Source organism: Nomascus leucogenys, chromosome 6, assembly GCF_006542625.1.
Source record: "Nomascus leucogenys isolate Asia chromosome 6, Asia_NLE_v1, whole genome shotgun sequence".
Lineage (NCBI taxonomy): Eukaryota > Metazoa > Chordata > Mammalia > Primates > Hylobatidae > Nomascus > Nomascus leucogenys.
The window spans coordinates 66388129-66402644 of record NC_044386.1 but is presented as its reverse complement, the minus strand read 5'-3'; positions in this window follow the sequence as shown (position 1 = coordinate 66402644).

Below are 14516 nucleotides of genomic sequence, written 5' to 3'. Positions count from 1 at the left end.
CCTTAATGAAGTACCATATGGATAACATTTTAGGACAGGCAGTCAAATTGTGATAAAAAAACAAAAAATGATTAACTACAAAAACAAGAAAAAGAATTTGAAGTAGGGTTGCCAGATTTCGCAAGTAAAAATATTTGAGAAATAATTGCACTAAAAAAGTATTAATTGTTGGCCAGGCATGGTGGCTCACGCCTGTAATCTCAGCACTTTGGGAGGCCGAGGCAGGCAGATCACCTGAGGCCAGGAGTTCAACACTAGCCTGGCCAACATGGTGAAACCCCAACTCTACTAAAAATACAAAATTAGCCGGATGTGGTTGCAGGTGCCTGTAATCCCAGCTACTTGGGAGGCTGAGGCAGGAGAATCGCTTGAACTGTGCATGGCTGGTATTTCTTTAATATTATCAAATACCTAATGAGGGTTCAAATTTCTGATTGTCTAAAAAAATTTTAATAGTTTTTGCTTTTTAAAAAATCACAAACCAAATAAAGTCCCTTCGTTTGTAATTTGTTCATAGGTTTCTCCTTCCTTCCTCTCTCTCTCTTTTCCCTTGCAAGCTATATGTGGAATAAATTTGGTTGTCCAGTTGAGTCTCTTATATTCTGGATTTTTCTGATTGTATCCTCTGCATATTTGTATCTCTTATAAACTGTTAGCTGGATTTAAAGATTTAGCCTGATTTAGGTTAAAATTTTTTGCAAGAATACCTTCTAGATGGTGGTGTGTACTTCCATCAGGAGGCACATAATATCCAGCTGTCTCTCTTTTTGTGATATTAGCAGCCACTGATGATCATTGCCTAGAGTATGTAATTAGAAATTTGCAAAGTGGTGCTATTCTTTTTTTCTTTTTTTGACACGGAGTCTCACTCTGTCACCCAGGCTGGAATGCAGTGGCGCAATCTCGGCTCACTGCAACCTCTGCCTCCCGGGTTCAAATGATTCTCCTGCCTCAGCCTCCTGAGTAGCTGGAACTACAGGTACATGTCACCACTCCTAGCTAATTTTTTGTAGTTTTAGTAGAGATGGGGTTTCACTGTGTTAGCCAGGATGGTCTTGATCTCCTGGCCTCATGATCCACCCACCTCGGCCTCCCAAAGTGCTGGGATTACAGGTGTGAGCCAGCCACTGCGCCCGGCCAGTGGTATTATTCTTGTATCGGTGTTTCTCTATTTATTCTTTTTCTTTCATGTGAGTGTGTGTGTGTGTGTGTGTGTGTGTGTGTTTTTAGTAGAGACAGGGTTTTGCTATGTTGCCAGGCTGGTCTTAAACTCCTGGCCTCAACTGATCTGCCTGCCTTGGCCTCCAAAGTGCTGGGATTACAGGCATGAGCCACCGTGCTCTGCCATTATTGATTCTTTTTTCATTACAAATTTATTTTTTAATTATTATTTTCCTTCTTGGTATTGCTCCTTGTGGAGCAGGGATAACCCACAGGCAGTGTGCCCAGAGTAGTCTCTATTTATTCTTGAGAGAACCTTCCCTCATCAACCATTTTTTACCCCGAGGTGTATTTCATATGGGAAAGTATCATAGCTCAGTTTCCAGGAGAACAGACTCTGAGATGAAAATTGTATGTCAGAGGTTTAAAGCAGGAAGCTCTAGGGAAAAACACCTGTAAGAAAGTGAGGAAAGTTGGGGACAGAGTGAGAAAGAAGTTGAACTGTGATGGAATTTTAAAGAACCCAGATAATCTTACAGTGAGCTTTAAAGCCGGGATAGCTCCTAAAAGTTAAGGCTGTGCCTTTATACCCTCCACCCTGCCCATGCATTGACTAATCACTGTGGGCTGTCCTTGGGTTGAGGGTGTAATCTTGAGTAAGACAGCTGCCTTTACCCAATAACAATTCCTGGGAGTGGCTCAGCTGAGGAACTTTAGCAGTGGAGGCTCCTGGGGACTGAAGGAGCATCTCAGTTGCAAAGGGGCCTATCTGAGTGGTGCACTTGAGTATCAAATACAAAAGGACAAGTTAAATGGTTGAATTCTTCTCTTTATTTACCGGATTCAAGAATCATGGGCCAGACACGGTGGCTCATGCCTGTAATCCCAGCACTTTGGGAGGCCAAGGCGGGCAGATCACCTGAGGTTGGGAGTTTGAGACCAGCCTGACTAAAGTGGAAAAACCCCATCTCTACTAAAAATACAAAATTAGCCAAGTGCAGTGGTGCATGCCTGTAATCCCAGCTACTCAGGAGGCTGAGACAGGAGAAGTGCTTGAACCCAGGAGGCGGGGGTTTCGGTGAGCTGAGATCACGCCATTGCACTCCAGCGTGGGCAACAAGAGCGAAACTCCGTCTCAAAAAAAAGAAAAGAAAAGAATCATGAGTTGAGTTGATGAGTTGATTCTGAAGGGGATCAGAACATGCTAGCTCAAAATATGCCACTTTGGTGTGAGGATGATTTTGAGCTGAAGGCAATTGAGAAATAGCACATACAGGAAAAGCTCTCTACCCTTCTCTTTTCTGTCTAAAAGCAGGGAATAAATTTTCTTTTTGTGAAGGTTTCCCCCACCCCTCTCCCATACCAGAAAGAGATGACTCTTATTGCTAGAGATGGCACCAGCTTGAATCTGCATAAACAAACCTCACTAAAATAGCTGTTATCTTCCACTTACTTTCCTGCATATATTTACCACCCCTAGAAACCCGAGCTCTTTTTTTTTTGTCTTGTCACTTCTCCACAAATTTGTTGTTCATTGTTAAAATGGCATATAAGCTCTCAGGCCTCACTGCTTCTTTGGGTTTTTACTTCCTTTTCCATGAGACTCTCATGTGCATGTAAAACATTAATATATTAACATCAAATAACATCTTTTTTTTTTTTTTTGAGTCAGAGTCTTGCTCTGTTGCCCAGGCTGGAGGGCAGTGGCACGATCTCGGCTCACTGCAACCTCTGCCTCCCAGGTTCACGTGATTCTCCTGCCTCAGCCTCCGGAGTAGCTGGGATTACAGGTGCCTGCCACCACGCCTGGCTGATTTTTTCTATTTTTAATAGAGATGGGGTTTCGCTATGTTTGCCAGACTGGTCTTGAACTCCTGACCTCATGATCCGCCCACCTCGGCCTGCCAAAGTGCTGGGATTATAGGTGTGAGCCACCATGCCAGGCCTAGATTTTAAAAAAATATTTTTTGTTGCCTGAATTGCCTTTCTACTTTAGAAAGCTAGAGTGATATCTTGAAAGTTCTGGGATTTTTTTATTGGCACAAAAACCAGATGCTAGCCTTACATATTTTGCTTTTATGGAAGTGGGAAAAGAGATCCAACCTGCTTTATTTTTCTGAAAAAAATTTTTTAATTAATGGCCTTGATTAGTGTCTGAAAGCTCAATTTTGATGTCCAAATTAGGTCTTCTCCAGAGCTTGCTAGGAAAGTTCTTTCCTTACCTTTTGGTGATTTGGGCTATAGATTTTCTGTTTTCTCCATTAGTCTTATCCTTTTTTCTCTAATATTTCTTTCAACTTTCTGGTCAGTTACTAGTTCATTTTTCTTGTTTTTTAGTACAATGTATATTAATAAATAGGAATTTTAGTGACATTGGGATAAAAATGGTGGTGGTGGTAGTACTGTGCTTAGTCTGTCATTTTGAAATGGATGCTTCCTAATGTCTTTTTTTTTTTTTTTTTTTTGAGACAAGGTCTTGCTGTGTCGCCCAGGCTGGAGTGCAGTGGCGTGCTCTCGGCTCACTGCAACCTCTGCCTCCCAGGTTCAAGCAGATTGCCCCAGCCTCCCAAGTAGCTGGGATTACAGGCGCGAGCCACCATGCCTGGGGGTTTCACCATGTTGGCCAGGCTGGTCTTGCACTCCTGACCTCAGGTGATCTATCTGCCTTGGCCTCTCAAAGTCCTGGGATTACAGACATGAGCCATCGCGCCCAGCCCTTAATGTCAAAAATAAAAATCTAATTTCTTTAAAAAAAATTTTTTTTTCCAGAGATTGGGTCTTGCTGTGTTGACCAGGCTGGTCTCGAACTCCTGCCCTCAAGCAATCCTCTCATCACGGCCTCTGAAAGAGCTAGGATTACAGGAATGAGCCACTACACCTAGCCAAAATCTAATTTCTTATATAAGACATCAGGGTGGCTGGGCAAGGTGGCTCACACCTGTAATCCCAGAACTTTGGGAGGCTGAGGTGGGCGCATCACGAGGTCAGGAGTTCGAGACCAGCCTGACCAACATGGTGAAATCCTGTCTCTACTAAAAACACAAAAATTATCTGGGTGTGGTGGTGTGTGCCTGTAATCCCAGCTACTCAGGAGGCAGAGGCAGGAGAATCACTTGAATCCGGGAGGTGGAGGTTGCAGTGAGCAAAGATCACGCCATTGCACTCCAGCCTGGGCAACAGAGCGAGACTCCGTCTGAAAAAAAAAAAGACATCAGGCATTCACAACTGTTTTATACTGGAAGTCCTTAGTTAAGAAGTAGATTTACAAATGTCAGAGCTCAGCTGGGCACAGTGGCCTGTAATCCCAGCACTTGGGGAGGCTGAGGCGGGCGGATCACTTGAGTTCAGGAGTTCAAGACCAACCTGGCTAATGTGGTGAAACCCTGTGTCTACTAAAAATACAAAAACAAAAACAAAAAAACCCAGCCAGGCATGGTGGTGTGCACCTGTGATCCCAGCTACTTGGGAGGCTGAGGCAGGAGAATCGCTTGAACCTGGAAGGTTACAGTGAGCCATGATCGCTCCACTGCAATCCAGCCTGGGCAATAGAGTGAGACTTTGTCTCAAGAAAAATAAAAAATAAAATAAAAAAATAAAAAGTAGGCCGGACACGGTGGCTCAGGCCTGTAATCCCAGCACTTTGGGAGGCCGAGGTGGGCAGATCACGAGATCAAGAGATGGAGACTATCCTGGCCAACATGGTGAAATCTGCCTCTACTGAAAATACAAAAATCAGCCGGGCTTAGTGGCGGGCGCCTGTAATCTCAGCTACTCCGGAGGCTAAGGCAGGAGAATTGCTTGAACCCGGGAGGCAGAGGTTGCAGTGAGCCAAGATCGTGCCACTGCACTCCAGCCTGGCGACAGAGCGAGACTTCAACTCAAAAAAAAAAAAAAAAAAAATGGCCGGGCGCAGTGGCTCACGCCTGTAATCTTAGCACTTTGGGAGGCCGAGGCAGGCGGACCACGAGGTCAGGTGATCCAGACCATCCTGGCTAACACGGTGAAACCCCATCTTTACTAAACATACAAAAAATTAGTCGGGCCTGCTGGCTGGCACCTGTCGTCCCAGCTACTCAGGAGACTGAGGTAGGAGAATGGCGTGAAGCGGGAGGCGGAGCTTGCAGTGAGCCGAGATTGTGCCGCTACACTCGGGCCTGGGCGACAGAGCGAGACTCCGTCTCAAGAAAAAATAAATAAATAAATAAATAAAATAAGAAATGAAATAACAAAATAAAAAGTAAAAACCAGCGCTTGTATTTGAGTGTAATTCATACACTTATTTGTTATTTTATAATTTTTTTAAAACAGTTTTTAATTCTATATTAGGGTCTACAATATGTCATGAAGACCACACTTGGTAGTCTTCTGGGCTGGTAGTCTTGGCTAAATAGCCTAACCTACCATTGGCAGTAACAATAGAGAAGTGTCTAACTTTGGGGCTATTCTTTCTCCTTAACCCTTATTTGACTGATGAGTATTTTAGAAGGCTGGAGAAGGCACATCTGGACTGCAAAGCTCAACTCATTATTTCTGTATTTTCTGAGAGGGCATAGGATTTTCTTTTCTTCCTTTTTTTTTTTTTTTTTTTTTTTGTGACAGAGTCTTGCTCTGTCGCGCAGGCTGGAGTGCAGTGGTGCGATCTCGGCTCACTGCAACCTCCGCCTCCTGTGTTCAAGCGATTTTCCTGCCTCAGCCTCCCGAGTAGCTGGGACTACAGGTGTTGGCCACAACGCCCGTCTAACTTTTTGTATTTTTAGTAGAGATGGGGTTTCACCGTGTTAGCTGGGATGGTCTCCATCTCCTGACCTTGTGATCTGCCCGTCTCAGCCTCCCGAAGTGCTGGGATTACAGTCATGAGCCACCACACCCAGTCAGGATATTCTTAATTTAATCTCATATGGGAAAGCAGGTTATGGAATAAGTGGATGACTTGCAAATAAATCTGTCTGGTTAGAACTGGGAAATATAGGTCTAGGACTAAGAAGATAATTCAAGGAATGCTGCATGGGGAAGAAGGTTCACCAGCTGTTTTCATTTCATCAAATGACATAACAAATGCACATGTACTTAAGCTGAAGCCAGAATACCTTAAAAAGAATTTCCTGGAAGACTGAGGAGCTTAATGCAGAAGATAGTTTAATAGCTTTCTTCAGAATTTGGAAAGGTTTGCCTTTATTCGGGCCATAGATTCTTATCGAGGGATGGGTTCAATAGCTAATAGCTTCTTAGTGTACTTTCCAGCCCCAGGAGTCAGTAATTTAGTGTACTTAAGTAGGAATCTCCCTGACATTTTTGCATTGAATATCAGAATAAATAGGTAATAGCATATCCATATAACTTCCTAACATGTCATTTAGGCTGCCTGAGGGCTGCAGTAAATTGCTCTGCCACATTTTTAAGTGAATATACAAATGCTGAGCATCAGTGATAAGATGATCCTGTGTTTTATTATATTATTACTTTTCCCCTCTGGTGCTGAGAAATGAATTGCTTATGAGACAGAAAGGGGTATCGCTTAATAACTTGTAACCAGATATTCCATGCAGCGATGTGAACTTCCCATGTCCTTATTTTAGCCCTCTTTCTTCCCAAGAACAGTAGAATCTCATAATGTGGGAAAGGGTAGTATAGTCACCCTTGAATATAAAATGCCTATAGGAATTAGGTACAAGTGAGAATAAAACAATAAAATGAACTTATAATTGGTGACTATCTTATCCTTCTTTCTAAAAATAGTGCCAAGAGACAACTAAGAATAATGATATTAACATGAGGCTTATTACAAGGCAGTCACTGTTCTAAATGTTTTACTAATATTAACTTAGTGCTTACAACAACTTGTGAAGTAGATATTATCTCCATTTTATGGATGAGAGAACTGAAACACAGACATTAAGTCATTCACCCATGGTCACACAGAGTACTAGCTACTATGCTAAACTGTCTCTAATGAAATACTGATTTCCTGACTGTATTTGAGTTTGTTCAATACTGTGTTTCTAGGGAAGACTTAATCAGTTTTTGAGAAAACATGGCATTCAGTCCAATTTCAAATTAGGAAGATTCTTTGGCTCAATTCCTTTAGTCTCTAAAAAGTCCCTCAGAGCCCTTTCTTGGATAATTAGTTGCAAACAAATCAATTATATCTAAGTGGACAAATTTAATTACTACAGAAGACCAATTGATTTTTTTAATTATCATTGATTGCTCAGTAGTTATCTCGGTGTAAAGATTTGTACATTCTAAATCTTTAATTTAATTGGTTTATTAAGTAGCCTAAAGGTTGGCACCAAAGTAAGACAGGTGAATTTTTCCCCTGCTCTCTTATCTTCTCAATGAAAGTAAACACCTTCCTTGGAAGCCTAAGATAGTCAACAACAAAAACAGCAACAACAAAACAACAACAATTAATATTAAATTATGTGTAGGATTTCGGGATATTTTCTCTTTTTGATTTTAGGGGGTTTATTGGAGGAGTGATATCCTAGTTTTCATAATGGTGGGGATAGAGCTTGCTTTGTTAGCTATCTCAGTACCAGGATGCAGATGTTTTGTTTGTTTTTGAGACGGAATCTTGCTCTGTCAGCCAGGCTGCAGTGCAGTGGCACAATCTTGGCTCACTGTAACCTCTGCCTTTTGGGTTCAAGTGATTCTCCTGCCTCAGTCTCCAAGTAGCTTGGACTACAGGCACCTGCCACCATGCCTGGCTAATTTTTGTATTTTTAGTAGAGATGGGGTTTCACCGTGTTGGCCAGGCTGGTCTTGAACTCCTGATCTCATAATCCGCCCACCTCAGCCTCCCAAAGTGCTGGGATCACAGGCATGAGCCACTGTGTCTGGCCAGGATGCAGATTTTTTTTTCTTTTTTTTGTTTTTTGAGACGGAGTCTTGCTCTGTTGCCAGGCTGGTGTGCAGTGGCGCGATCTTGGCTCACTGCAAGCTCCACTTCCCGGATTCAAGCGATTCTCCTGCCTCAGCCTCCGGAGTAGCTGGGACTACAGGTGCGCGGCACCACGCCAAGCTAATTTTGTATTTTTAATAGAGACGGGGTTTCACCATGTTGGCCAGGATGTTCTCAATCTCTTGACCTCGTGATCCACCCACCTCGACCTCCCAAAGTGCTGGGATTACAGGCGTGAGCCACCGTGCCTGGCCTATCTCATCTTTAAAATGAAGATAATCACATCTGTCTTGCCTACAGGCCAAGTCTGTGACAGTACATTAAAAAATATTAAATGTATGTAAATTCAAGGATCATTAATATTTAGAGATAACTGTGATATTTTCATTATTTTGCTATAAAAATATTGTCTGACACTAATTGTATCAGTAATCTATTGTGGCATAAGAAACTACCCTCTAAACTTATTGACTTAAAGCAACCATTTATTATTTCTCCCTTATAAGCCTACAAGTCAGCCAGATGAGTTCATTGGTCTGCCTCAGGCTCGGATATTCTTAGTTGGTCTTGCTTATGTTTCTGTGATCAGCTGGTGGGTCAGCGGGGGGTGGGGTGGTGCTGGCTGGTCTAGGATGGCCCCAGCTGGGATGATTTAGCCCTCTTTCATGTGGTCTCTCATTCTTTAGCAGCTAGCCCAGAGCTGTTCTCACGGCAAAGGAAGAGAAGCAAGTGAGTGAGTGCCTATAACACCTCTTGAGGCCTTGGCTATGAATGGGATCCCATCATGTCCACCACATTGTAGTGACCAAAGCAATCTACAAGACAACCTGACTCAAGGGGTGGGCATGCGGACTAATGAATTTCACATCTTGATGGGAAGAGCTGCACATACACATTGTAAGGAGTAGGAAAAAGAGGAGCCATTTGTCCATGGTCTACTACACTAATTGAGTCACTTATATTCAATTTAAGCCCTTGATTTTTAAAAATCTATTTTACTATGCAGTGATTTTTTGAAATATGCAATTTTTAGGTGACTGAGTTATATATATTTTAACATATATGCACATATTCATATCCATAGCTTACTGCTTACACATAAACCTAAAATAAAACATTTGAATATATTTGCAATTATTGTGACCAACTCTTACCTGGAAAAGCTATTAGATGTATTCTCATTTATATATTAACTCTCATTTGCTGTATTAGCATTTACATAGGGAAATAAAACAAGCAGGAGGTCCAATCAAAATAAGCGTTGGAATTCTGAGGGCTAACGCGTTTTCCACTAGTGGATTCTCTGTTGCACTGAAAAAATTAATGCATTTCACTTCACTACTGATCCTATAAGCAGTCAGATTAAACAGAGAGACAATATAAATAGAAAATCCAGGTCTTCAGCCCTGCCCTTGAAAATGAAGAGAACGAGGTCAGGAGATCGAGACCATCCTGGCTAACATGGTGAAACCCCATCTCTACTAAAAATACAAAAAATTAGCCAGGCACAGTGGTGGGCACCTGTAGTCCCAGCTACTTGGGAGGCTGAGGCAGGAGAATGGCATGAACCCGGGAGGCAGAGCTTGCAGTGAGCCGAAATAGAGCCACTGCACTCTGGCCTGGGGGAAAGAGCGAGACTCTGTCTAAAAAAAAAAAAAAAAAAAGAAAATGAAGAGAAGAATTTTGGCTTTGTTTTTTTTATTTTGTTTGAGCTAGAATAAACCCAACTGGATGACGACGTTGATTAAATTCCATGACTGTGTGTTTAACTCATGATTTCACTTGGATTTAGGCATTTAGTCGTATAGTGCCAAACATCTGGATGTTTTTTCTCTAGTGCCAAATATATAACTGTGTGGAGGAATGTTCCAGTTTTGGCATTTACTTAGCATCCTTATATACACTCTTCAACCGGACATACCATATCACCTGAGGAACTCCAGAAATTTGGGTCAAAAAGATGTGTATTTCTGATTAGGCTTAATTCTAAAAACTGTTAATATAAGCTATCTGAATACATAAGCATTTGGCAATATTCTGTAGATTCTAACAGCCCCTCTCTCTATGTTGGCATCATGTTCAGGAACATTTAAAATATACTACCATAACATTTTCTAAATGACTGTATTATAATTTAATGTTATATTTGGCAAACACAACCTAAAACACAGTAGCTAATAGTGCAAGCTCATTTTACTTGCATATCATTGTTAATCACTTTCATTTAGTACTTACCAAATGTATCAGGTTATTACAATCTATTTAATGATTTAATGGGTAAGATGCATTGTTCTTAAATTCAGTTATACCCTTCGCACCTTTGGAATTAAGGTCATGTCAGCATTTCTTTTATATAAGTGCTTGGGTTTAGCAGTTTTTAACTGAGTTATAAAAGTTGGCTTCCAAATCAAGCCTTAGTAATAAAGGTCACTGCCTGAAGGAATTCCCCTCCCCTCCAAAGTTAGTACATATAATGTTTTGGTGCAACTCCTGCTTTCTAAAATAATTTTTCAGGAAAAAATTCATTATAGTCTTCATATGGCAGAAAGGAAGCTCTTTCATTTTCTGTTTGCTTTATAAGACTAAGCTTTTCTTCCTTGCAACGTGACAGTCATCTCTCTATCTGGCTTTTAATATATTCTCCATCTCCTTTTTTTATTGGTTATGTAACTCAAGCTGTCATTTAGCCACTTTGTGTCTCAATCTACTCATCTGTAGAATGAATTATTGACAGTACCTACCTCACAGAGTGGTAGTGAGGATTAGATGAGATACTATACACATGTGTTTGGGAAAGTACATATTAACTGCTCAACGAAAGTTAGGTTTTATTATTATTAGATAAGAGATTTAGGCCAGGCGCGGTGGCCGACACCTGTAATCCCAGCACTTTGGGAGGCTGAGGTGGGCAGATCACCTGAGGTCAGGAGTTGGAGACCAACCTGACCAACATGGAGAAACCCTGTCTCTACTAAAAATACAAAATTAGTCAGGCATGGTGGTGCATGCCTGTAATCCCAGCTACTTGGGAGGCTGAGGCAGGAGAATCATTTGAACCCAGGAGGCAGAGGTTGCAGTGAGCCAAGATCTTGCCATTGCACTCCAGCCTGGGCAACAAGAGCGAAACTCCATCTCAAAAAAAAAAAAAGAGAGATTTAGTATGAGTCTATTCCTTATTAGAGGAACATTTGTAAAAAACAGGCTACTGAGGTAAGATTTGGCATTTACTGAGAGGTATGGAAGAAGCTATGGCTATCAGACAATCATTACCCTAATGTCAATAAATAGATTTTTTTAATTTTAGAAATTAATATTAATATTTTTATTATTCATCTTCAGGTTTTCTTAGGAAGAAAACAAGATTTCTCTGAAGCAGTTGAATTAGACAGGTAATTAGCCCTGTGGTGTTGAAACATTACTGTATGTGTTGCTAATGAAACACTCTAGGCACTTCCACTCGGCTGCATGTTAATCACAAGAAGATGGACACATTTTCCTGGGTGCAGAAAAAAGCCACTCCCTTACTGACTCATTCTTTAAAAAAAAAAAAATGTAATTCACGGACAGATACAGTTTTGGGCCAGGCGTGGTGGCTCACACCTGTAATTTGGGAGGCTCACACCTCCCAAACCAGCACTTTGGGAGGCCAAGGTGGGCGGATCACGAGGTCAGGAGATGGAGACCATCCTGGCTAACACAGTGAAACCCCGTCTCTACTAAAAATACAAAAAATTAGCCAGGTGTGGTGGTGGGCACCTGTAGTCCCAGCTACTTGGGAGGCTGAGGCAGGAGAATGGTGTGAACCCGGGAGGCGGAGCTTGCAGTGAGCTGAGATCGCGCCACTGCACTCCAGCCTGGGCGACAGAGTGAGACTCTGTCTCAAAAAAAAAAAAAAAAAAAAAAAAAAGATTCAATTTTGCATTGACCAAATGCCTAATTTGTTCCTGAATAACCTGCAGAGAAATTATCCTGCAAAAATTGGAAAGAGACAGATCCACTGACAAAAAATAATTTGTTTTCCTCTGTCTGTACTAACAGTAGAATCTCTGCTTTCTTAGTTGTCATGACCTCCTGTTTCTGCAGGGAACAGATCACTGTGTCAGGGACCGCACACAGAAGCATCATAGTGTGATTATACATGCCTGCACAGATGCTCCAGCACTGATGATGCAAAAGAGTCCAAGAAATAAAATATATGTGATGGAATCCAAAAGCCCTTACAAGGATTTTAATCAATATTTTTTAGAAACTGTTATTTCAATATATACTATCTAAACACTGAAAATTATAATTCCCAATTCTGTTAATTGACTTTTTCACGTCGATTAAAATCTTTGGAGTTTTCTATTTGATCTAATTCAGGATAAATTTGATGTTTCTTTGCCTGACATAATCCAGATGCCATTCATGCAACTACAATCTGTTTCCACCCTGCCATTAAACAAATAGAATCCTAGAACTGGAAAGTCCAACAGAATTCATTTTTACAAGTGAATATCAAATATTTAAAGCACTCTGTTCACAAGGTTTCGTTTTCTTAGAAAAAGTTCACAGCCTTTGATGGACAAAAGTCTAAATCAGGGACAATGACAGCATTTAAAGCCCTTGCCAGGCAAACACATTAAAGTTAAAGCAGCCTCCTGATATAGAGAAGATCCAGAATAAAACTTTGTGAAAGGAAATAAGGCTACACAGAAAAACCATCTAAGTATTGGTCTGTTTCTTCTTATGATTATTATTATTGATACAAGGTTCTGCTCTGTTGTCCAGGATAGAGTGCAATGGCACAATCATAGCTCATTGTAACCTCCAACCACTGGTCTCAAGCAATCACCTCATCCTCCTGCTTAGTCGGGACTACTGGCATGCACCGCCACACTCAGCTTGGTCTATTATTTATTTGATTCAAATATGTAAGAAAATGCAAGCATAGCTTAAAATAGCCTGAAATATTTACTAGCAAAAAATAAGCAAGGTAGATGCCATTCAGGATTCCAGACAATAGGCCATTTATGATTTGCTTGATCATCAGAAATAAGTTAGAGTAATATAAAATTCCTTTTCAAAATTCAATTAATGTTTAAAAGAGAACACACAACATAGTTGATTGGGAACCTCTCAGTTGATATGATTTCTGAATAAATCGCATATATCAGTTGACTAGAAACCATCACTCTCAACTATAAAACGGAGATTACGTTGTTCAGTGATCCATGTTACATCAACACCAATAAGAGAGGAAGACAGGGTGATGATACAGTATCTTAGAAAGTCATTACTGCCATTTTATAAATTCCATTTAAACAAATTAACTGCGAAAGTAGCCAGCATCAGTGTAGATAACAGGCAGTACTTTTTTTTTCTTAAAATTCTACCGAAATTCAACTATACTTCTTGAACTGTAGTTCAACCAGAAAGGAAAATGCAGTAGTTATAATAGAACAGTTTACAACAGAGTTGGAGATAAATGCCTCAAATCAAACAGATTTGCATAAGACTGCCTAGAGTCCACATGGATGGTTCCATGAGAGTGGCTCACCATGCAGCTGAGCATCCTGACAGTACTAATGCAGGGGTAAATTAATCAAGGAGCTTATTAATTAAGCTTAATGTTTATTGATCAACAGTGCATTGTTACCAATCCACTTAATGGCAGGTAGAGTGGAATTAGACAGTTTGGCCAATTTAAGAGAATGTAGCCAGGCACGGTGGCTCACGCGTGTAATCCCAGCACTTTGGGAGGCCAAGGCATGCGGATCACCAGGTCAGGAGATCGAGACCATCCTGGCTAACACGGTGAAACCCCGTCTCTACTAAAAATAGAAAAAATTAGCTGGGTGTGGTGGCGGGCGCCTGTAGTCCCAGCTACTCGGGAGGCTGAGGCAGGAGAATGGTGTGAACCTGGGAGGCGGAGGTTGCAGTGAACCGAGATAGCGCCACTGCACTCCAGCCTGGGCGACAGAGCGAGACTCCGTCTCAAAAAAAAAAAAAAAAAAGAGAATGTAGATTCTATGAAAGGATGATGAACTGACTATAAAATCTAAAGAGGTTTTCAATGTTACATTCAGAGCATCTGATATTACGTGGCTCCCTACTATTAACTGAAGAAAAATATCTAATCTTAAAGCAAGTGACAGAGTAAAAAATGTGCATACACCTTCCCATCCCTTTCCTTGTGAAGTGTTTTCATCGTTTAAGTCTGAAGTCAGATGATTCTTCCTCTGTCAAGCTCTTTTTTTTTTTTTTTTTTTTTTTTGAGACAGAGTCTCACTCTGTCGCCAGGCTGGAGTGCAGTGGTGCAATCTTGGCTCACTGCAACCTCTGCCTCCTGGGTTCAAGCAGTTCTCCTGCCTTAGCCTTTCCAGTAGCTAGGACTACAGGTATGTGCCACCATGCCCGTCTAATTTTTGTATTTTTAGTAGAGACGAGTTTTCACCATGTTGGCCAGGATGGT